Source organism: Prionailurus viverrinus, chromosome D1 (genome assembly GCF_022837055.1).
Source record: "Prionailurus viverrinus isolate Anna chromosome D1, UM_Priviv_1.0, whole genome shotgun sequence".
Taxonomy (NCBI): domain Eukaryota; kingdom Metazoa; phylum Chordata; class Mammalia; order Carnivora; family Felidae; genus Prionailurus; species Prionailurus viverrinus.
This window is the reverse complement of record NC_062570.1, coordinates 32099630-32125443: the sequence shown is the minus strand read 5'-3', so window position 1 is coordinate 32125443 and position 25814 is coordinate 32099630.

Below are 25814 nucleotides of genomic sequence, written 5' to 3'. Positions count from 1 at the left end.
GTCACTAGGCAGGGGCTTTGCCTGTCAAATGTCTTGTGTCCTGGGCTCTTACCTGTGAAACATGGCTAGTGGTCAGATGACTGATCTTGAGGGATGTATTCTCCACACTCAGCTTTTTTTCCCCACTTCTGTGGTCCCTGCCCAAACTGGGTGGAGGATTGCATGTTTCATCCTATGGCTCTATAGCTCCCACCCATTTCCCTAGGTCCCAAACTCTTTCTTCCTCACTCCCAGGTCAAAAGTTGAGTGTCAGACTTGCCTCGGGAGCCTGCACTGACACTCAAGGCCAGGCCCCTGTGTGCCTTTTGTGAGAGCAGCAGCTCTAACTTGTCCCAGTTTGAATTATCTACTTTTTCACCCAGGATCTTCGAAGTTGGTCAAGACAGGGAGAATATTAGTCTGGGCTCAGAGTGGTAAAATCTCCAGAAGCTTGCACACCAGACCTACTGTGCATGGCTTTGGTTCCATTCCTGCTGAGGAGGTTGCTTCTCTTGGCTGAGAGGCCTCCATCAACCTGTGGTGTCTCTCCTTAACAACTCTGTCATTTGGTTTTCCCAGCTTCTTGAGTGACAGGATAATTCCTGTCTGCCCACAAGGACATTCTGAAGATTTCCAGGACTCACAGACAGAAAGGGCAGTCAGGTAACACCCTCCACATTGATGACTTAAACCCTCATGTGTCAGGAAGAGATGGAGCATGGAGACCACTGGGTCATCCCTGAGCAGGCTGAGACTTTGGAGACATGGTAGGGGGATCATTCTTGCTGACCAATGTGTGTAGACTATGAGTAGACAGCCAGTAGTCCCGCTGCCCACTTCAACCTGGGTTCCATGGACTCCCTTGGATAAGTCAAGGCCCAGCTCACCTCAACCAGCCCTTCTTTGATTAAGGTGAGAGAGAGATTCCTTTCTCTTGGGTTGGCTCTGTCTGAACCTGCCACAAAGCATCTATACAGACCAAATGATCTCTTAAAGGTAAACCTTTCTTCTGCACCCTTTTATCCTACCTTCTAGTGACCCTGGCTCATTGTTCAGGGTCACCCATTCTAGGCATATGTCACTTTCTCTTGCAAACTCCCCACCAAAACCTGAGGGACCTAATCTTGTGGGCAGAGCAGAAGTAGAAATTTTTCCAGGTGCAGCAGGAGCTGGGAAGCATATGCCATTCAAGGACAGCAAATGCTAGGCTGAAGTGAAGGGCAACCTGAAAGTTTCACCTCCCTGGGTATGGTGGTGGTGATGGCAAGGCTAGTGCTCCCTGAGTCTTGCCATGTGCTTGGTGCTACACAAAGCCTTGTCACCCTGGGAACTATAGTATTTAGTCCTCACAGTGTGTCTGTGGGAGGTATTGTTATGATATCTGATTTACAGAAAGGAAAATGGGGAGTGAGAAGTTGGGAGCCTCCCTCTCATACCCACCCCTGGGCTATGCTCCCAGAAGACTGCATCACTGAGGAGAGCAAGGAGGTGAGCAGCAAACATGGCCTAGGAGGTAGTGCCCTGCTCAGGAATCAGTACAGTTGCTAACTCACCATGTGGTAGTGGACAGTTCCCACTCTGTGTCTCAACACCACTTGCCAGCAAGTGGGATGGTTGCCTCCATCCTCTGCACTCCCAGGCCCCTGTGAAGTTCTAGTGATCCAGGGCCCGGGAGACTTCACTGCTTTTCTTTTGAAGCCATCAGCCCAAGCCCTTTCAGAGGGAGAAGGGGAGAGACACAGGCTACTCTCTCCACAATTCTCAGCTTATGCCCGGGCTGAACTTACTTCAAGTGCATGCCTGGGTAAGTGCCTCTGATTTCTCAATGAGAGTAGTAATCGATGGGGGCCCAGACTGTTCCCCCTACACCTGTCAGAGTCAGGTCTTAGGGTTAAGGCAAGGCTTCACCAAGCATCCCCCCACTCTGTGTCCTGGGAGCACCTCTGCCTGCAGGTCAGGGCTTAGTGTCACAGCAGCCTGGGGCAACAGGACCTCCCCACAGGAACACTGAACACGACTACTCAGGAGGCAGTTGAGGATAGATTATCACCTGACTTTTCCATTCATAAAAGGGAGCTAAGAGGGGTCAGGTTACTCTGCCAAAGCCACACCGCAAGCTGGTGGGCACAATGGGATTTTTCCATGACTTTCCAGGATGTTGTGTTCTACCTAGTGGGTGCCAGGCTCTGACTCCTTGATTGCTAGGTACAAATGCTCAGAGGGCTCAGAGGGACCTTCAGTTCCCATACTCTTGCCTACCCATGATCTTCAGCAAGTGCAATGACATATCTGACCCATTGCAGGATGAAATCTTCCCATGGGACTGGCTTCTTCTGGGGGTGAGTTAGTAGAGGGAAAAGCAGCCTCACCATCTGCCAGCTCCAGGTGAATATTCAACTCCACCAAAGTGCAGGACCTATATCATCAAGTGAATAGCCCTGGCCTAACACCCCAATTCACCATCTGCCCCTGCCCAGAACCTTTGGTGCCCCAGCTCCTAAAGTTTCTGTGAGGCCACATAGAGATCGTATCTGCTGTGATGCCAAGCCCTGGGACTTTGGTGGGCTTTTCTGCCTTAGAATCAATTCATGTCTACTTTTAGGATCTGAAGGACTGGACTCCCTTCCCATCCAGGTGTCACTATTGGCCACTCAACTCAGTTCCAGGTTTCCTGGCCACCTGGAATAATTGAGCAGATCTGATCTCTGCAAAGTTTCTGTTCTTGCCTCCAGTACTGTTCTATCTCAGAGGCGTCCCTGCACCCTGAGAGAGGTACAAGGTTAGATAACATTTTTCTCAGGATGAGTGAGTGGGTGAGGGTCTGCCAGCACACCAGTAGAAGCATGCTCCAGGATAAAAAAAAAAATCTTCTGTAAATAGGAAGTCCTTCCTAAAAGGGAGGGTTGGGAAAGCTAGGAACCTCGAGGACTACACTGCAGCACCTCAGTCTCCTGGATTAAAAATACCTTTGTGTTTGGAGGTTTAGTCAGGATGGGTTGCATCCAGAGGGGTGCTTGGATTGGTCAGACACTGAGAATTCTGAGCAGAGATTCACCAGAGCATCCAGGTCCTACAGTGAGTGACACCTCTTGATGCTTAACTGGCCTCCTGAAGGACAAGGAGAATGACAGGGTGTCTGTGATCAGACTTTCTTCTTCACTCTGGAACAGATACAAATCAGTCCACCAAACTCCCCTGCCCAGCAGTATCTATAGAATCCAAGGTAACACTGACCCTCACAGAGGCTGTCTGCACTGTATCTGGGACCTCCTGGCCCAGCAGGACTCATTCTTGAACATTTGCTATACCCCAGAAAAAAGAGGCCTGGGGTTAAGATATCCATCAGGTTAGACCAACAAGCATGTATTAGCCAGCTGTGGTCCAGGCACTGGGGAACAAAGCAATCAGGATCCAGATTTTGCCCTCTTAAGCTGACAGTCTTGCTGTGGGGGAAGGGGATAGACATGATAAGTGGAGGGCAATAATATGGGATGTTGGAGGGTGATATGCTGATTTGTATACTCCCAGTACCCCAGATATTGGAAGGAGAATTCACCCTGGGCAGGAGTGAATAAGGACAGCATGGGGGCAGAGGGCAGTTGATTGGCCACTGACCATGGATAGGATTGCCTTTCAGCAAATAGAAACATGAGGCATTTCAACATAGGTGAAACATAGTTCCTTAATTGTGGGCTGGGCATACTGACTTTCTTTAAAAAGTATGCAATATGGAAAAGGAAGTAAAAGAATAACTTTAAAGTGGATACACCATTCAGCCAGATAAGCAAGGCCAGCATCAGAAGAGGTAAGTCATGTTGATAATATGTATACTTGAGATGGTGTGATAAGCATGGCACTTCATCTCTGTGATCTTGTTCCAAAAAATCCCATAACTTCTGTCTAAATATGAGGAACATATCAGACAAATCCTGACTGAGGGACAGTTTACTAAACACCTGACTTCAAAACAACAACAACAACAACAACAACAAACTATTTAGGTTATCAAAAAGAAGAAAAGCCTGAGAATGTATCATGTCCAAGAGGAGCCTGAGTAGACATGATGACCAAATGTCATGTGGGATTCTGGAAAAGGAACAGGACAGGGAAAAACTAAGGAAATCTGAATAAAGTAAGCATTTAGTTAATAATACTGTCATTGTTGGGGCACAGATGCATTTATGCATCTGACACTTGGTTTTAGGCTAGGGTCATGATATCGCAGTTCCTGAGCTTGAGCTCCAAATCAGGCTCCACACCAACAATGAGGAGCTTGCTTGGAATATTCATTCTCTCTCTCTCTCCCTCTCTCTTTCTCTGCCCCTCACCCCCTTGTTCTCTCTCTCTCTCTAAGGTAAATAAACTTAAAAATAACACTGTTACTGTTAATCACAATATGTTAAAGTGTTCATTAACTGTGACAAATGTACTATACTAATTTAAGAATCTAATAGTATAGGAAACCGGGTGTGGAGAATATGGGAACTCTCTGTACTATATTTGCAATTTGTCTTTAAATGTAGAACACTTATAAAGTAAAAATATTATTAAAAAATACAAGGCTCCTGGTTAAATTTGAATTCCAAATAAACAACAGATCATCTTTTAGCATAAGTATATCTCATGAAATATTTGAGACTGACTAAAAAATGTTTGTGTACTTAAGATTCATATTTAACTAGACATCTTGCCTTTTACCTGACATAAAATACCCACAGAGTGGGTAGACTTCAGAGAAGCGGGGGGAAAGACACCCCATCAGCAGATGGCAACCTCCCCTCTCTACTCCTGCATTAAAAGTCGTTTTACCAAAATCCACCCTGAAGGCTCAGCTCCTTAGAAGTTACTTTCAACTAGGTCTTAAAAGAAATCATGTACCCTGAGCCTGAGGTTTTTAGTTTGTTTGCCAGATTTAAAAAAATGTTCCTTTCATTACTTTGAGTAAAAATAACACAATTTTCTTATTATAAATGTTATATATATATATATATCATATAAAAATTAGAAGTACTATTTACTAAAGTCAATGTTAGATTTAATAAACATTTTGAAAATATTAGTGAATAATTAAAATGTTTACAAATGGAAGGAAAGATTTTATTTATGTGTGACATTAGAATAATTAGAAAAAAAGGAAAACAACTGATTAAGGGACTATTTGAAACCTATATGAGGTGTTAAGCACTGATATCACTCCTAGCCTACTGTGTAAAGAGAACTTACAAATCATAGAGGGATGGGGACCCAAGAAGAATGATGGGGAGGGGTAAGGAGAAAGAAACACAATCTTCTGCCAAGCTGCACCTGGATTTAAAATTTCTCACCCTGTATTACCCCCACCTAGGCCACATTTGGGGCCAAACCAGCCACATCCTCAGCCTCACCCCAAAAGCCTACTGCCTGGGACTGAGGCAGGCCAGGACTTTGCTCTTGAACCCTGCAGGTGAGGCTGAAGGCAGTGCAGGGCTCCCCAGCTTTAGAGCAATGATGACCCCATGCATAATGGGCTTCTATCCTTAAAGGCTGGGGATTCCCACATACTTACCAACTGATCCTCTTCTAGGGTGACCTTCTGTCAGGGTGTGGGTGCCAGGCTGTACCCCCTCCCCACAGGTCACTGCTGCCATGAGCTGGGAACTGATTCTATACAACCTTCTTCCCAGAGGGTGGAGGATATGGGGATAGAGGACAGAATGCAGAAACCCAGAGCAAAGCCTGTGTCTCAGATATATCCACTGTCAACCAGTCCACTAAGGAGGCCCCCAGCCACTTCCTCAAGAGCTCCCTGCAAAAGATGAGAATACATAGGAAGACAGATGAATAAAGATTCTATGCTCTGGAAAAGCCTGAAGTTCCATCTCCCAGCTGTGTGCCCCTGCACAGATGTGGGTGAATGAAACACTTCTCAGGGCATAAGGAGACATAGGAGGATCTCAAGGGTGCATCAGTATATAAAAGAGAAATCCCTTGTCTTTTGTTCTCTGGGATCTAGGGCAGGGCAGGGTTCAGGGGAACCATCATAGTAAGGCAAGGAGGCAACACTGTCACTGGGCCCTTGGAACTGCAGGACTCACTGACACTAATCTTAATGCCTGTAGATAGAACTCCCACCCTCATTTCTGCAGATGTGGCTCTAGAGGCACAGCAGGAGGTGCTGTGCCTGGGTGGGTCCCCAAAACTTTCTGAGGAGCTTTGAATAGCTGCCTGTGCTGACTTCAGCCTCCCAAGCAGTTATTGTCATGAGTTCATTTGGGGCCAGGCATAGCCATTTAATTCCCTCTGCAAGGAGCTGCAGGTGGTAAGGCCATCAAACCTTCACTTGACCTCCACAGGTAAGCAATGAGCAGGAGACTTAGGGGACTAACACTGCTTGCATTATTGCCTCTCCTGACCCAGACAAGCAATCAATGCCCTCCTCCCCCACACTTACCCCACTCATCTGCACTCAAGTGTCATGCATAATTTGAATGATAGCTACTGCATTTCCATTTTGAAGGGAAAGCAGCGTTGCATAAATTCCCAACTGCTCTCCCATTGCCATCTCTTCCAAGCTATTTTCAGTGGGAGAGTTTGATGATTATTCAAGATGATTAAGATGATGAAAGCTGTATGTGGCACTAAGGACTTATGGAGAACATGCCAAATCCTCATAGTTACATTTCCCTTACTCCCATCACTTAGGGCTTGTGGGGTCTGAGAAGAATATGTATTTTATTTGGTATCATAGAGAGTTTCCACACAGGTAAGTTGAGCTAAGTTGGCTGCTGCCCAGGGAGCTCAAATTATATTTGCAGAGACACAATCTTACCAAGATCCCTTATGGCCCTTTACAATTATCTAGAGCTTTATGATTTATAGAATGCCCTCACATGTTATCTCATGGACCCCTCCCCTGAGCCCAGCTTTACTTCTCACACATAAGGAGGGTCTCAGAGGACCAGGTGGCCTGCCCAAGGTCACATAGCCAGCAGATGGCAGAGATGGAAGGCAAACTCAGCAGGGCTTCCAGAGCCCAATGGTCACCTCACACACAGGCCCCAGACTTTCCCAGGGGCCCAGAGTCTCTGACTAGAACCTTGTGAGTCCTGGCAGGCCCAGAAGGGGTTGTGAAATTGGGTATGCTCTGCAGTCATCACCAGGCTGAGGAGGCATGGGAGAAGCATCACAGTCAGCTCTGCTTGGTAAGCTGCAATTTCATGGAGATAACAGGCCCAGGGAAGACAATTTTTCCTAATCTGGACACACAGAAATAACTTTCTAATTCAATCAAAAGTGCTACAGTGTAGAGATACGGGTCCTCTAGGAATTTACACAGGTCAAAGCCAAATTGTAGCAGGATTCTCACACAGAGAGTTGTGACACTGAAGGTTTTCTTTCCAGGAAGCAACTTTATTCGTGCCAGCAAGTCTCAGTTGTGTTCGTACCCCAAGAACTGAGACCCGAATGCCACATGGCATAGTTTTTTTTTTAATACATTTTCTATTTCTTTGTCTCCCATATATGGTAACATGCAAACACGCAGTCTGATTAAGTGGTCTCATGTTACAAGGTCGTGAGGGGCTTCATGTGTGCTTATAGCCAGGTTGCCTTGAACATTTATTTTTCTCACATTCCTTAGGAAGGGGACCCTACCACAAAATAGTCAGAGAGCCCGTCATTTCTCTGTATTTGTTCAGACTCTGCAATACAACTGAATTCAGTGTTAGTGAGGTGGAGCAGGCAATGTGGTATAGACATACAATCATTAAATTGTGGTTATAGGCATACAATGGAAAACTATTTAGCAATAGATTCAAAAACTAATACATAAAATTATATGGATGATGCACAGAGATGGCATGCTGAGTGAAAAGACTCAATTAAAAAATGCACACTATGTGCTCCTGTGTATATGAAGATGCAGATCACACAGAGTTAATACATGGAATTAAATAGTTAGAAAAGTGGCTCTCTGGGAAGGGGCACTAGGTAACTTTCTGTGAAGAAGCAGGTGTTTTATGTCTTAATACAAATGTGGGTTTCATGGTGTATGCATTTGTCTACAATCATTCATACAGTTAATATTTGTGTATTTCACTGCATGTACATTTTTCCCTGAAAAAAGTACACAATGTATGGTTTCACATATATTAAGTCTGAAAACCACCAGTGTCCATCCATGCTGTTAGAAATCAGAAGTGAATTATCTTCGGTGGGTCTTAGGATTAGAGCATGAGGAGACCCTCTAGGGCAGTGGTGATACTCTTCTTTTTGAATTGAGCTCTGAAAATTCTGTGCACTTATGATTTGTGTGGTGCTCTCTATGTTTGTGACACTTCAATAAAAAGTTTATATCAAAATATTGAAGTCATCTACATTATCTTATTTTATTCCTCCCCAGTCTTATATAACTCTGGAGAGTAGTCCCTATTCCAAATGTATTTGTGAGCCATTCTGAAATGCTGAGGCCATTTTGGGTTCTCTCCACAAGGAACAGGAGTTTGAGTGGTTAGCATGGCAAAAGCTAGGGATCCTTGTCTCTCATTGGAGATGACTTTGTGTCTGAGAAGGGCCTGGGCCTGCTCTGTTCTCAGCCTGGCCAAGAGTTCTCAGGGGATTGTGGCCCAGCATGGGCATGCTGCTATGCTATGAGCTTCAACTCAAACCTCTACTGAGCACAGAGCCAAGAGTAACACACACAAATTTTCTTACATTGGATAATGTGAAATCACAGCCTGCCACAGAGCTCCTAAATCCATTGGAGTTTACTGGCTGACGGCAGTAGCTTTTGTGCTAGTGAGGCGACTCTGAATATGTTCCTGGGTGGGGGCTGGATGGGATCTGGTCACTAGAAAGACAAAGCTTAGAAGCTTGGAATTTTCATGACTAGAAGTTTGGAGTTTTCAGCCCTGCTCCCTACCCTCCAAAGAGGAGAGAGGGTCTGGAAATTGAGTTGATAATTGATCATGCCTATGTGATGAAGCCCCCACAAAATCCCAATAGTACAAAGTTTGGGGAGCTTCCAGGTTGGTGAGCACATCTGCACACCAGAAGGGACATGCATCACAGCTCCATGGGGATAAAGGTTCCTATGCTTGGGACCCTCCCAGACCTTGCCCTCTGTATCTTTTCATATGGCTCTCATCAATATCCTTTACCATATTCTTTTACAAGAAACTGGTAAACAGTAAGTAAACATTTTCCTAAGTTCTGTGAGCCATTCCAGCAAATAATACAACCCAAAGAGGAGTTGTGGGAACCTCCAATTTATACCTAATTGGTCAGAGGCACAGGTGACAATCTGCATTTGCAATTGGCATCTGCAGTGGAGACAAGTGGTGGGCAGCCTTGCGGGACTGAGCCCTTAACCTGTGGGATCTGATGCTCTCTCTGGGAACATAGTGTTAGAATGAAGTTAAATTGGAAGACACCCAGCTGTTGTCACAAAATTGCTTGGTGTTGGACCACCAAACACACACATCTGGTGTCAGAGTGTTGTGAATGTGGCAGTCATGTGAGTACAGGAGCCACACAGGAGGAAGAGAGAGGCTGCCCACTCAGGTAACATGTGGGCTCAGGATTGAAATACATCCTCATTGTTATTCTCTTCAACCTGGGGCTTCCATGACAGAGCAGAGAGCTTTTGTGGGTGAGAGACACCTAATCCCCAGGATCCTGAATCCCCCTTTCCTGGTGGGTAACCATGTGAGAAGACAGGGTCCTCCCATCACTGAGAACTGGAGAATGCCTGGACCCAGAATCCTCTGCACTAAACAGTGACAGGTCTCCTTTTCAAAGAGAATGTCCCCCACCCCCATTAGGAAACACTGACATCATAAGTTTATACTCCACAGACACGAACTATTTGACCTTCACAGCAACTTAGGCAGTCTTAGATTACCTTGCAGACCAGGAAGCCAGAGCCAGGAAGGTCACCTGACTGGGGCCACAGTCTCTGACCTAAACTTGAGATTGGGCTTTTTCTACTACCTCTGACCCCTCTGCAGACCCTAGACCCTTGTTGTGTGCCTGAAGAGATGGGGAACATTGGACACTCCCATCCCACCTCCCTCTGCTACTCTCCTGGGCCCAAGCTATTCTTCTGCATGGGCTGCTGCACAGAGAACCCATCCCTCATTCTGTCATTATCTTCCCACCAGCAACTGATCCAAACCCATCCTCCTAACTAGACAGACAGCTGGTCGAGATGCAATTCCTCCTGCTTTCAGGGTGACGGGAGAAATTTTTCACATTGGCTGGTAAATGAGGAATGCAGCAGTATGCTACGCTGGTATTAGAAACTTCTGGAAGCCCTGAGCTCTGTCCCACTTTCCCACACCCCATGACCTCCCATCTTACTGGAAGTACCAGATTTTCCTTTTTATTCCCCAAAGGCAATGAGGAAAACAAGAGTAAACAATAACACCAAACCAAATAAAACTAAATAACTCCTACCCAACTTTATTTTCTTTGGTCTAAAGGGCAATATACCAGTAAAAATAAATAAAAGACTAACCTTTTGGCCAATCACAATTTAGTTTCTCTGCAACAAACAAACCCACAATCCTGCAATGCATATTTACATCTCATTAACCAAAGTCAAAAGCATCAAAAGTTATTAGGTCCAATTATCCTGTCAACTGCAGTTGGAAGAAATTGTCAAGGGTTTATTTATTCATTACCTTAGAGAGAATTTGAGTGGATCCCTCATTATTCACTGCCATATATATATATATATATATGTACATTTTTTTTAACTTCCTCTCCTCTTATTTATTAAAAAAAATTGTTTTGGGTTTTCATTTCTCTGCAGTGCAGCAGCCTGTGAGTGTTGACAGGGCCAAGCCCAGGGCAGGCCTGGGAAGGGCTCATGTCCTCTGTGTCATCAGGGCCCAGTCGTGGTCCAGCTATAAGTGACTAACAGGTTAGGAAGGCTAGTGTACATGCTCAGCTGCTGCATCCCCACAGATGCCCTTCTCTATCTCTTGGGAGGTTTTAGACTGGCTAGCACACTTCTTCCAGGATCACTGCCTTCACTGCCAGCCTTGTGGGGCTAGGGTCCACTGGGCCCATTGTGTCCAGAATCACAACATTCTCCTTCCCTTGGGTTGGCATCTGTCACTGGCCTCAACCCCCAGGGCAGTCTTTGCTTGGCCAGAGGGGGCACCTCATGAATTCTTGTTGGGTGAATAGATGGAAATCTTGACAAAGCTCTTTACTGCTAGTGAGATTAGTGGGTCCAAGGCTGTGCCCAGATGTGTGGTCTTGGGCTTTTCTCTTCAGAGAGAGGCTTCACCTGGAGCACCCTCCTTCCTGAAAGCTTCTGCCCTGCTTTCTCACTAGACCCTGTTGTCCAGCTTCCTTGGGACTCTGTTTTCTTCCTTCTTCCCCTCTGAGTCTCTGTGCTGTCCCAGGTCACCTTTCCCTTCTCCCCTCTAACAGGGCAACCATATTAACCTATAATCCTTTAATCCAAATACAACCTTTGGCTCAAGGTCAGGCTTGATCCAGGCTCAGATTATTTACCACCCTCCAAATACACAACAATTCTGCTGGTCTCCCATAGTTCTTAGGGTATCAGGGGTGATAGAAGGGGTCCAGGACTTCTAAAACTACCCTCATACTTATTCATCAGATTTCTCCTCTGTAAAATGGAGCTAATAACACATGCACCCTATTCTGTGCTCCCTAGTGAGCAATCTTTTCTCACATTTTTATGGGTATGTTTTGGAGAGATCACTACATCAGGAGACTCCCCCTTCTTGTTCTTCTCAGTCCTGTATTCCTTCATCCGTATCCATTATTATGAAGCCAAGAAAAAATATTCACAATTTAAGATAAATAAACTGATGTTCAGATTAATTAAATTGGTCAGAATCTATGGGACTCTATAGCCTATGTTACTAGCCACTATGAAACCACCTTCTGATTCTCTATTGATATGATTTTACATGACTGCTTCTATCACTCCCCCATGAGTTTCTTAAAGTTGGAATGGTATAAAAGACCTACATAAAAGAGAAAAAGCTATAAAACTCTTAGAAAACAAAGCACAACAAAAGAAAAAAAGAAAACAAACTGCACTTCATCAAGACTTAGAACTTTTATATATCACAAGACATTATCAAAAGAGGGAAGAGGCAAAATGGGAGAAAATATTTGCACAGCATATATCTGATAAGAGATATGACCCAAAATATGTAAAGAACTCTTACACATCAACAACAAAAGTCAGTAACCCAATTCAAGAAATGGACACAGGACTTGAATAGACATATCTCCAAAGAAATTATACATATATATGGTCAGGAAGCATGTGAAAGTTATTCAATATCACAAATCATTAGGGAAATGCAAATCAAAACTTCTATGAAATACTATTTCAGGCTCACTAGAATGGCTATTATTAAAAAAAAATTGGGTCACCTGGATGGCTCATCAGTTGAGTGTCTGATTCTTGACTTTGGCTGAGGTCATGGTCTCATGGTTTGTGGGCTCAAGCTCTGCATTGGGCTCTGCGCTAATGGTGCAGAGCATGCGTAGGATTCTTTCTCACCTTCTCTCTCTGCCCCTCCCCTTTGCTCTCTCTCTCTCTCTCTCTCTGCTATAGCACTGACCCCACAGCATTGCAGAAGTTGTCAATCTCTGCACAATTGAAAATATCAGGCAATTGTCTCTGGTGGGGGCTATCCAGTGCATTGCAGGATGCTTAGCAGCATCTGCCCACTAGATGCCAGCAGCACCCCCCTGAATTACAAAAACCAAAAAAGTTTATATATACTGCCTATGTCTCTGAGATGAAAAATAAACCCCAGTTGGATACCATTGCTGTATCATAATTGTTTTAGCTTCCAAGTGTCTGTGGTAGTTTTGAGTTGACAGATTATTTTCTCCCTAGCAGTGCCAGGGACATTGAGGTGATTGATTACCACTAGAAGAACTGGTTAAAGAATGAATGTTCAGAGTGAGTTTGAAAAGATGGTGATTGGAACCACAACAGAGACAAAATGCTAGTGGGTATATGTCCTTATCTTCAACTCCAAGTGGGCATGAGTTTTCTAAATGAAGGTCATGTCTGCTTCCAGAAGGGAGAAACCCACCTTCCAGTTTCTGTAAGAGTCATTGAATTAATGCCTAATTTGTTGTTCTTGTTAAGTAACCTTACAAATATATTTCAGTTCCATTTGTGTTCGAAAGACACATGTATGGGGAAGTAAGGTAGTTTAGCACAAATAATACAAATACGGAACATTTATAACAATGTTAATATGAAAGCTTTGGGCTGGCAATGAGAAGATATGCTACAAAAACTGATAGTTCAATAGTTTTGCAGGCTTTGAATTTTCTCTCAATTCCGAAGGGAAGGAAAACTTATAGGACACTGGTATTTTCCAATCATGACTGGTCTCCATGTCTTGAAGAAAGAAAGATTCTTTTCACTAGGTGTGCATGAACAATAATTCCAGAAGCCCATAAGTATCTGGAGAATTTCATAGTTAATATAGTACTTTCATGGCATGGGCTCAAGAAGCTCTGTGAACACTCTGGGTGGTATATAGCTGAGTGGGGGTGAATACTCTGGGACGGGGAGGAGAGTACTACAGCTGAGCACGTGTCAGTCCAAGAAATACAGTCCTCCCAGGTGCTTCAGCTCTGATTCTTATGCTCACTTTTTAAACAAATTTAAAAAAATATTTTATTTATTTTTGAGAAAGAGAGAGACAGAGAGAGAGAGAGAGAATGAACAGGGTAGGGGCGGAGAACTTGAAGTAGGCTCCAGCCTCCACACTGTCAGCACAGACTCTGACGTGGGGCTCAAACCCATGAACCGTGAGATCATGACCTGAGCCGAAGTCTGATGCTTAACCAACTGAGCACCCAGGCACCCCCTTACACTCACTTTTTAGCCTCCAGAAACCTCTGTTTTCTGGGCCTTTTTACAGCCCTGAAAAGGAAAGATTAATTACTGGTTAGGGTGCCAGAATCTGGTAGACATGGAATTTTAAGTGAAAAATCTTAGACTTGAGTCTGAATTCTTCTATTTTCTACCTTATAACAAGTTGTTAGCCTCCATGAGCCTTAGTTTCTTCAATTGAGAAATTAAGAAAATAGGATTGTGTACTTCTCAGAGTGGTTATCAGGAATAAATAAACTAGTGTTGAGTAATGTGATTTGAAAACATGAGAGCACATGTAAAGTTGGAAGTTGCATTCATCTTTAGAGCATAACAGTTGTTAGCATTGCTTAGCAATTACATAGCCACAGCAACCAAACAAAACTGTTTCCTCCTTGCATTTAGAGTAAAACCAGAAATAAAGCAAGAATGCTTTTGGATCAAGATAGCATTACTAAGCCACATCTTCAGGTTTGGACACTTCAACAAAGCACAAAGGAGAACTCCTTGTGGCCTATAAGAAAACAAGGTTTCTGAAATCTGGACCCCTCCTCTGAGCAGTGAGGTTGTTCTTGATTGACTAGCCCCCAGTCTGTCCCCTGTGGTCATGAACAACACAGGAGGTGCTGGGATCCAGCCCCAGGTCATGCTTTTAGGAGATGATTTTCAGAGAGTCTTGTGTTAAGCCTATTTGAAGATATGGAGCAGCTGGGGCTCTTTACCCTTTGGCCAATGCTCATCCATCCTGTCTCACACTGAGGTGTGCCCAGGTAAGCCAGGAGAGAGTGATGGGATGGAAGGCTGAACACATCTTAACCAGCCAGAAAATGGACTTTCCAGAATTCTTTGCCCCTAAGTTCAGAATCCAGATCTGAGAGGGTGAGGCTGAAGTCAAGATGCAGACACAGCCAGTCATGTCTGTTCTAGAGCTATAGAGCCCCTCCCCTTGCAAGCACTCAGCCCCAGAAACTGCTGACAGGATTGGGACAAAATCATCACCATTTCCCACTCTAGTTATTTGAGGGGGACACAGGAAGAGCCTTGGAGCAGCATCCGGATCATTCCCTCCTCTGCCCCCTTCAGGTGCAAGGTGGTTACTCAGAAAACACACACCTAGAGTGGCTATATTGTTCATTAAAATATTGTGCTACAATAAGTGCTACATTTGTAAAATAGCTGCTATACTGAGCATGTGCATGCACACACACACACCTGTGTTACCAATCAACCCAACCCTCTGGACTCCACAGAACTCACCATTCCTGGGAAGTAGCTGCAGGCAGAGGAAGGGCTAAAGGACCCTTCTATGGCTACTTCCTGCTTTTGCTTTGATGGGTCAGTGCGCTGCTTTGCCTGTTGTCAGATACAGTACATAGCACTCTAATGGCTAGCCATGTCCTTGCTCCAAGGTTCATACCAGAAAGAGAAAGGCAAAGGTGGGCCAGAAACAACTTGCAACAGAAGATTGGAGCTCCCTTAGCCTATCCCTCAGCCCTCATTAGTGCCCTCTAGATGCACTATCTCTGAGATATAGAAGTCCACTCTACAATTAGAAAAACTGAGTCTCAAGCCTTGTCCCAGCTGGTCAAGGTATCATGGACCAAGCAGTTTGAACCCCAAGGCAGAACACCCCCAGTGGATGAGGAACCTGAACTCCTGCATTTCATTTTGTTACCTGACCCCAGTGATGTAGCCCTTTGCTTTAATAGAAGATTCTGGGGGTTTCCAATGCCCACTATCTCAGGACTAATTAGCCCACAAGACAGAGGAGCCCTTGACAGGGAGAGAACCTCAGCCTCTCCTTTTCCCTGTTATTCATCTCCTCTCCCAAGGACATAGTTAGTTTGGCTTCTATAAAGTGTGTCTGTTTGTTTTCTTGAAGGGAGGTTAATGCAATATAATACCCATTAGTGATTCAGGCATGGTCAAGGGCCTAACTGGGAAGGCCAAACAGACTTCAAGCTCAAGAAGCTGATAGTTTAGTAACAGAGCCATTAATGTGGACAAGTGATGGAAATGCTCTGAGTTCATAAATTATAGTAATCATGAAGGCTGAGAGTACAGAGGTGGTTTGGTGAATTCTTCCAGTGGGAATTTTCAGAGGCAGTGAGCCTCCCTCTGAATGACCTGCACGGACAGAAGGGAACTGAGCAGAATGACCAAGGGTAGGGTCTGAGCCCCTCTCCCACTGAGCCTTGAGCCACCCTGACTTCTGCTCCATAAGAGCAGAATGAGGCACCTGAAGTTGGATCAATGGTCAGTGAGGGCTCCCATAAAGACACACACCTGTGTTGTCCCCACTGCAACAGGGAGCCTCATCAGATGGGGCATTTCCACTTTTGACTGCTTCCACACACATTGTTCTCTGGAGCATGTTCCTGGCCTGGCTACATCACTTACCAGAAGTGTGATTTCAGACAAACTACTCAAGTTTTCTGAACCTTCATTTCTTCATCTGTAATAACACCTCTTGGTAGGATTGTTGAGAGATAAAAAAGATGATTCATGTAGAGCCCTGGGCACAGTGCCTGCCATGTGGAATTTCTCTGTAAGAAGCCGCTGTGGTTATTTTATCAGGTCTGACAACTGTTCTATGAGGTAGGCAGAGAGGGATAACCATCTTCATTTCACAGATGAAGAAACTGAAACTCATGATTAAAATGTCTTACCCAAGCAAACTAAAACTAATCTTATGATTAAAACATTGACTAAAGCAATGTGATTTATAATTATTTAAAGTTGCCCTTTCTGTAAATGGAAGCTGCCTAGACAAATGGGGTTGTAATAGGAGAAAAAGCAGGCAGACAAGCCCAGCTGGGAGACTGCCCATGGCTCCAGCCTTTGTGCATGATGACTGCCTTACACAGATTTTAAAAAATCACTTGAGGGAGTGGGTCAGAATTCTGTGATCTCATCTCCATAACCCCATGCTGTGAATGGTGAGCTCCTCCTTCTATGCTCAGTCTTTCCTCTCTTGAAGTAAAAAAGACCCTCTGCATTTGCCCAGCATTTTAACATCCACTAAACTCTTTTTTAAATACATTTTTTGATCCACAAATAATGCAGCAGCTAAAAAATCTGTACTATCAGGTATTTCCAACAGATTAGTATCTGTACATATTTTAGACTTAAAATAAAATTGTAGATGGGGTGGCTTTTCAGTCCTCTGAATTTGGTGAAAAAAATAAACTTGGTAAAAAAATAAAAAGACTTTTTGTACTATAAAATATAATTTGTATATTTTACAATTTATATATTAAACACTTTTTTAATTTTTTTTTCAACGTTTATTTATTTTTGGGACAGAGAGAGACAGGGCATGAACGGGGGAGGGGCAGAGAGAGAGGGAGACACAGGATCGGAAACAGGCTCCAGGCTCTGAGCCATCAGCCCAGAGCCTGACGCGGGGCTCGAACTCCCGGACCGGGAGATCGTGACCTGGCTGAAGTCGGACGCTTAACTGACTGCGCCACCCAGGCGCCCCTTAAACACTTTTTTAAATGTTTATTTTTGAGAAATAAAGACAGAGCATGAGCGGGGGAGGGGCAGAGAGAGAGGCGCCAGGCTCTGAGCCATCAGCACAGAGCCCAACGAGGGCCTCAAATACACAAATCACAAATCGTGACATGAGCCAAAGTCGGATGCTTAACAGGCTGAGCCACCCAAGTGCCCTGTATATATTTTATTCTTTCAAAAATACCATCATATTCTATCGTCACAATATCTTCATGAAGTCAGCAAGGAAAGTATTCCTATTCTTGTTGGATAGTTGAGAGCAGAAGGACAGATGGTTTTAAGTGCCTTCCCCATGTCACAGAACTAGTTTGCCTTGTGGAGTTGAGACTAATCAGGTTTTTGCACACCTGGGCAGTGCATCCTGACCTGCCTCACTCAGATCTAGGTAGTAAGATGCCCTCATTCCTATCCTATTTCTCTCCTTCAGTGTGTGTGTGTGTGTGTGTGTGTGTGTATTTTAGGACAAGCTCTTTCTTTTCCAAATTAATGTACTATAATAGAAAATCATAAGATTGGTAACAGTAGACCTGCTGTTCATTTCCTTAGTTTTAAAACTTGAGTGTTGAAATTGTTCACATTTTATATCTACCAAATTGGGAGTTAAACATACGTGATCACAACATGAGGAATTAGGCACTATTATGTCCCTTCTTTGAGGACACTGAAATTTTCTCAAAGCCACAAGCTGGCAGTGTCAGAGCTGGTGGAAATGATGTTTCTCTTGGGTCCTGGTTTCCTTATCTCTAACTTGTCAGGATAGGCTTACAACTGGGTAAAGTTGTCTTGGGCTCTATAATTCTGGGATTCTGGATCCCTTCTGCTCTACCTGTTGTTCCCTGAGATGACACTGAGGGACATAACCACAAAGACCCAGCAAACGACCACTTCAGTGGTGATGAAGGGATGTCAGTGGGGAAAGAAGGCATGAGGTTAGACATGCTTGGAGATGGGCTGGCTCTTTAGTCCTCTGAATTTGGTGAGCCAGGGCCATTGAGAAAGGAAGTATGGAAATCTCCCTTTCCCCCTCACTGCTGGATTTAAAAGGCTCTATCCATGCAGCAGGCAGTGACATCCTAAGCTCCTTAAATTCTATGGAGCCATTCGCACTTGGTGCTTCAAATTGGAACCCCAGGCTTTAGAATCATTTGTGACCTTCAGGTCATGTTTTCCAGTGTAATCACTTACATATGAGCACACTGAGACTCAGAAGGGTAATTAACTTGCCCAAAGTCTTTCAGTGAGTTACTAGCAGCCTGGAAGAACCAGATATAGACCCCATGTATACTGACATTGGCACATAGATGTACAGTATACACTCTGCAGACACACCCTGGCCTTCCTTTCCTTTGGTTGTTGAACTTCTATTGTTAGGATAATAAAATGATAAAATTTAAATGACAAAAGTCTTATGAAAATGCCAATATGACAGAAGTGTTTAGTATGGCCTTTATGATGGAGACTGTGGATAATGCTCTCATCACCTTCTCTAAGGTAAACTTCAGGAAAATAACAGGAGATTTGGCTGGTCTCTTCTAGGTTCCAAAGCATCCAAAAATTCCCTTTACAGAAGCAAGAAGGGTTTACAAACTTAGAACTATGGAATGAAGAGGAGCTGCTTCCATTCTGGGACAAAGTGTAGTCCACTGCAGAGGATACTTCAAGCTCTGAGCAGGAAGAGAAGAGAATAGATTAATCAGGGATGGAGAAGCATTATATTTTCCATACAGTAAAGGAAGGAGGAAAGGCCCATGATGAGTTTTGGGAATCTATTAACTTAATTGTTTTCCTTTGTCTTCATGATTATTATTCACCTTCATATATGATGGTGATTAATCTGTATGTAATGACACCCCTCTGACGTTCACTACAGTGGTCATGCCTTTTACTAACCACTCTCCCAGATACAGAGATCAGTTATGTGCTTAGATATTTCAAAGGACATTTCATGATAAGCTTCACATTTGCCAGCTCTGCTTTCTTCTTCCAGCTTCTTGCAAGCTAGGCTTTAGAAGTCTATAAGACCAAAAGTAAAGGAAATCTCTCCCAGGAGGCCTCTTGACATCTTTCTAGGGATGGAGAGCCAATCCAGAAGTCAGAATGAATCTTAGAGTTCATCTTTATACTCTTGTGGTCTGGGGGCTGGAGAACCTGTGCAGTGGATAATGGGGTATTGAAGAGTAGGAAACAAAAAGCTTGGCAAGTGTGCAGTGGAAATAATCAGAAAATGCAGTGGTTAGGCCTTATCTCATTGACAAGGGCTTAGAAAAGTGGATTCTATGTTCTTCTAATCCAAAATTGATGCCCATGATCTGATAAATTCTGGAATACTAAAGACACTGGCATTTCCGGAAAATCTAGGACTTGTGGTTGATATTTTAAGATCCTAGAGATCAAAGAGGGGAAACTAGAGGAAAGAAAGTGGGGAAACTGGAGGAAAGACAACAGCAAAGGACTGAAAATTACACACCTTAGTTCTATGTTTGGTCTGCCTTCTTTTATAGCCTCATTGAGGGGCAACTGACACACAATAAACAGCACAATATGTATGTAATTTGATGGATTTTGACATACCTATACACTCATGAAATTGTCTCCACAATCAAGATAGCGAACCCAAAAATTTCCTCAAACACCTTTGTAATCCATCCTTCCATCTCCTAGTCCTCTGCAACCACTGATCTACTTTCCATCACCATAGATTAATTTGCATTTTCTAGAATTTCCTCTTAGCAAAATTATGCATGCCATCACACAGAATGCATTTTTTGATGTAACTTTTTACTTAGTACAACTATTTTGAGATTCATCCATGTTTTCCCATTGATTAGTAATTTATTCCTTTTTATTGTCAAATGGGATGCATTCTGCTGCATGAATATATCAAAATTTATTTTTTTCATTCTACCTGTTTATACACATTTAGGTTACTTCCAGCTTTAATTTTATACAAATAAAACTGTGAAAAACATATGCCTACAGTTTGTGTGTGTGTGTGTGTGTGTGTGTGTGACTGTGTGTGTGTGTGTGTGTGTGTGTACATACCCTTTCATTTCTCTTGTGTAAATACCTAAAATTAGAATGGTTGGGTTGAGTGGTAGGTATATGTTCAACTTTTTAAGAAACTGCCAAATTGTTTTCCAAGGTGGTTATGCATACCGTTTTAAATTCTCACAAACAGCATAGGAATAGGCCAGTCGCACCTCACCAACACTTTTAATTTCAGCCATTCTAGAGCATACATAGTGATATTTTATTTTGGTTCTATTCGCACTTACATAATCATGAGTGATGTGGAACATCTTTTCAGAAGATCATTTGTCAACCATATGGTACCTTTTTTTTTCTGAAGTGCCTATTCAAATCTTTTACCCATGTTTCATTGAGCACTAGCTCAATTGTATTATTACAGAATTGTAAGGGTTGTTTTTTTTAATATTGTTTCATACACAAACTCTTTATCAAATATAGATTTGGCAAGTATTTTCTCTTTGCATCCTGTCAATTTCTTAAGTGTCTTTTTGAAGAATGAAAGTTTAATTTTGATGAAACCTGATTTATTGTTTTTTTTCCTCTTATAGTTCTTAATTTTTGATTTCTATATATCCAAGAAAACTTTGCCAAACCCAAGGTCACTAAGATTTTCTTTTTCTCCTTCCTCCTCTCCCTCTTTCTTCTTTTTCATCATAGAAATGTTACAGCTTTAGTTCCTATATTTATATCCATGATTCATTTTTAGTTAATTTTTGTGTATGGTGTCAGTAAGGGTCACTTACTATTATCTAGTTCTTACATTTCTATTGGTTGTTTCCCTGACACCTCCTTCTCTTCTCCCTCTCTTTCTTTTTCCCTCTCTCTCCCTTCCTCCCTCTTTCTCTAGCCCTCTGAAGCTCTCTCTTCTTACTCCTTGTGGATTTCAGTCACTTGGCCTCCATGAATTCCCAGTTCTATCTCCTTAGTACAGAAAGATCTCCAGGCTGTTTTTGGATTTTGCTCCCTGTGCTGACCCTGGAAATTTCTCCAAACTACCATACTCATAAGACTCCCTCATTTGTTTCCTCCTTTTCAGGGACCACTGTCCTGTGTTATCTATTACCCAATGTCTGAAAATCATCTTTTTTCCCAATTGTTTACGTGATACTGCATGTACTTTTCATACCTTGGATATTTTGCTCAGTATCTTGTTTTTTAGATTTATTCATGTTTTCACACTTACCTATGATTCTATTCCTTTTATTTCTGAGTAGGAATTCTTTTATAAATATAATTTTTTTAATTCTTCACATGTTTATGGAAACTTAGGTAATTTTCTGAGGGATATTATTAAATAAAGCTGCCATGACAATTCTTGAGTAAGTGTTTTTGTGGAAATAGGATTTTGTTTCTTTTTTTTTTTAATTTTTTTTTCAACGTTTATTTATTTTTGGGACAGAGAGAGACAGAGCATGAACGGGGGAGGGGCAGAGAGAGAGGGAGACACAGGATCGGAAACAGGCTCCAGGCTCTGAGCCATCAGCCCAGAGCCTGACGCGGGGCTCGAACTCCCGGACCGGGAGATCGTGACCTGGCTGAAGTTGGACGCTTAACCGACTGCGCCACCCAGGCGCCCCAGGATTTTGTTTCTTTTGGGTAAGTATGTGGGAGAGAAATTAGCGGACCATAGGATAATGTGTAACTGTTTAAGAAAATGCCAGTTAAGAACAAAAGGGATTGTGACAATTGTAACTAACAAAGTATGAGAGTTCCAGTTACCCTGTATTCTCATCACACTGGTTATTTTCATTCCTCATTTATTTAAAAGTTTGCCATTATAGTATGTTTGAAGTGGTATCTCATTTTGGCTTCAATTTGAATTTCCCTAAACCACTGATAGTAAGTACACTTTTATGTGCTTACTGGACATTAATATCTTGTATTTTAAAGGTTGTAAGTGATAAATAAATCTTTGGACAATTTAACTTAAAATGTTGTGTATGTTTATTATTGAGTTGGTAGAAGGATTTTATATTCAAGCTCTTTGTTAGATATTAGAAATAGTTCTCTAATGTGTGGCTTGCCCTTTTACCTTCTTAACACTGTCTTTTGAAGACAGAAGTGTATAATTTTTGGTGAAATCCAGATTATCATTTATTTTTCTTTTATTATTAATTCATTATTGTTATTGTTATTCTTGGATAAAAAATATTTGCCTATCCAAAGGCCTCAGAAATATTTCGCTAGAGTTTATTCTACAAGTTTTATGGAATTTTTCTTCATATTTAGGTATATGACCCATCTTAAATTACTTGTCTGTGCTGCTGTGAGATAAGGAGAGACATTCACGTTTTCCTATGTGGATCTTCATTTAATCCAGTACCATTTCTTGAAAGAATGTTTGTTTCCTATTAAATTACCTTGGCACCCACATGTAGGTCTGTTTCTGGGTGCATTATTCTATTCCAGTGGCCCATTTATCTATTCTAATTCCATGTACTAATTATTGTAGTCTCTTAAAATCAAGTAACTTTTTAAAATCAAGTAGCATAATTCAGCCAACTGAATTTTTGCTTTGGCTCTCCTAGATCTAAATATGCTACATCTGCACTCCTCTATAAATTTAAAAATAAACTTCTATATTTCTCTAACAAAAAATGCCATTTCCATTTTGATTGAGATGGCATCCAAATTCACGTTGATTTGAGGAGACTTAACATCTTAATAATATTGTTTCTTCCAACTCATAGGCATGTTATTATCTCTACATCTTATCTGTATTTAAGTAAAATTTTGCAGATTTTAGTGTAAAGATCTTTCGTATTTGAATGAAATTTATAAGTATTTTATGTTTTTATGATACTAAACAACATTTAAAATATCATTTTCAACTTTTACAGTACAATACAATAGATTTTTGTGTTCTGAAACTTTGCTCAACTCACTTATTAGTTCTAGCAGTTTTTATGAATATAAGAATTTCCTGCATTAACAAATATGATGCCTATGAATAAAGGTTGTTTTACTCCTCATTTTCAATCTTTAAATGTGTATTCTTTTTCTTGTTTATTGTATTCTATAAAACTGGCAGAAAGAGAAAAAGAGCATGGAGGTTCATTCATGGGGGGGGGGTGTTGTATGGCTCAGGCCAGGCAATGGTGCATATCACTCACACTCACATTTGAGCTGTCCTATGAACACACCTGAACTGTGCAGGAGGCTAGGGCATGTCATCCAAGTCTGGGTCCAGAATGAAGAAACCACTGACTTGGTGAGTAGCTAGCCAGTCTATGGAGTAGGGAGACCAAGACTATTTTAAAAAACAATCAATTTACAAAATAATTTGAGTTTAATGATGAGTTCTGTAAATAAAATTAACAGTGTCTGTCTGTGCCTATTTGATTGTGTGTCTATATATGTGGTTTTGGGTGCTTGTATAGTTTTTAGTCCATAATCACGTCTTTGGGTTTTCCACGTGACTGTTGGTTAGAATTTTTCATACTCCTGGTCAGAGATATTTCCAGAGTTCTATGTCTGCAGGGATCCATAAAATCCTGGAAGTAATGCTGTGCCCATAGACATGCATTCAGCCTTAGTGGATTCGGAATGAGAAGTTTCTATGAGAACTGATTTCTACTGAGAGTGGTGAAATACAACCAGAAATTCAGTCTTTATTATTCTTTTCTCAAACACATTCTAGGATGCAAATTGCCTAATTTCTTATTTCCTCTCATTCTTTCTCCTAGACTATTCCCATTAGAGTCCATGAATCCACCAACCTAGAGTGAGGAGCAAGTTCTAGGGTGACGAGGTTTTTGAGGTGAGGAAGAGGTCCAGAGCCAATGGCCAAAAAAGAATTCTTGAGACACCTTTGGTGCAAAAATGGTGATTTTATTAAAGAATGGGGACAGGATCCATGGGCAGGAAAAGCTGCTCCAAGTCTTATAGAGAGACTGGTAATATATTTGGGAGTTGGGGAGGTAAAGTCTAGGGGAAGTTTTCAATGAGAATTTCATATGCTAAAGAAGATTTACAGGATACTGGAGGCCTAGGTATTGTCAAGCTAAGGTTGTTTTTTCCTCTGGCAAACAATAACATTAAAACAGTAGGGAGTTCTTGGAGAAACATTTTACTCTGCCAGACTCAAATATTTTTGCCAATGGACTGCAGGTTATAAGGAAACTTTATTCTATCTGCCATTTCCTTCTTGCCTTTGTTCCCCATATCAGTATGGAGGGGTGATCTTGGGGCTCCAGAAAACTGAGTCTGTAGGTTTTTGGAGATTAGGTTATTTATAAGAGTGCCTTTTTCTGGTAATTTACTAAGATATTTGTAAACTGATGAAGACCCATGTCCTGCAGGACTGTGATCTCTATTAGCTAACCATTTGCTTTTCTTTTCTTTCCTTTGTCTTTGGGCAGCAAGGAGTGCCTGAGGAATATCACACATATCACACCTGGGGGTGGGTTTGTGACCTGTCAACTTGTCTTATGCTCCCTCATCATAGGGGACACAAATATTCAGTCCATAGCACTAGGTCTGAGGGCTTAAATGTTCTTTGTTTCCTTTTTTTTTCTTGTCAGTTTATTGCTCTTTAAGTTTTCAAAAAGAATTTGTATTTTTTCCTCAATTGTCTTCTTTCTTAAATATATTTAACGTATACAATTTGATGGTTTGATCTATGTACATATTATAAAATCATCACTCTCAGTTGTAATCATGTAGTCATCAGTTGATATATGTGCATATTATAAAAGCATAAGCATCAGTTGATTAAAATCATCACTAACGTTAACATATTTATTATGGACCTAAAATTCATATGTTAAAAACCCTAATCCCCAGGGATGGTATTTGGAGGTGGGGCCTTTAGGAGGTAATTAGGCTATGAGAGTGCAGTCTTCATGATGGAAATAGTGTCTTTATGAGAAGAGACCGAAGAGAGTTCCCTCCTTTCTCTCTGCCTCTTTGTTATTTTTTTAATTTTTTTAAATGTTTTATTCATTTTTTGAGAGATAGAGACAGACTGTGAGTGGGGGAGGGGCAGAGAGAGAGAGAGGGAAACACGGAATCTGAAGCAGGCTCCAAACTCTGAGTGGTCAGCACGGACTCTGACATAGAGCTCAAACTCAGAAACCATTAGATTATGACCTGAGCAAAAGTCACACTCTTAACTGACTGAGACGCAGGTAACCCTCTCTTTGCCTCTTTGTGTGAGGACACAGCAAGGAGGCATCCATCTGCAAACCAGGAAGTGTCCCCATCAGAAACCTAATCAGCCAGCACCTGGATCTTGAATTTCCCAGCCTCCAGAACTGTGAGAAATAAATGTTTATAATTTACATAAAAAAGCAAATTCTAAAAGGAAGAAGTGATAATGAGGTTGGCTGTTTCCTTTTCAGCAACCCACATACAACTTCCAGACTACCACTTTGATCCCTTCACACATCCCAACACAACACTGTAGTCCAAAACA